The sequence below is a fragment of the Cystoisospora suis genome, assembly GCF_002600585.1.
Source record: "Cystoisospora suis strain Wien I chromosome Unknown contig_3634, whole genome shotgun sequence".
NCBI lineage: Eukaryota > Apicomplexa > Conoidasida > Eucoccidiorida > Sarcocystidae > Cystoisospora > Cystoisospora suis.
The window spans coordinates 4,343-4,623 of NW_027156429.1; positions in this window are offsets into that span (position 1 = coordinate 4,343).

Below are 281 nucleotides of genomic sequence, written 5' to 3' on the forward strand. Positions count from 1 at the left end.
CATCGGCGGTGGTTCCTTGCCACCTCGGAGTCTCCTTAACTTCACTGATAGTCTCCTGGGTCCTCTCTCTGGACCGCTTCTCTCTCCGTCCACTTCGTGGCGTCTCCTCCCACGGCTGTCCATGGACCGCGTCTTCCTCTGTCAACCGTGGAGTATCGGCGAACGGGTCATCTTCATCGTATGTCCCCACCACCATTATTGGGGTCGCCGCTGAGTCCTTCTTCTTCGGGTTCTCGCTTCCTGCTTCTTCGTGTCCTTCGTCAGATAACTCCTCTATCTTC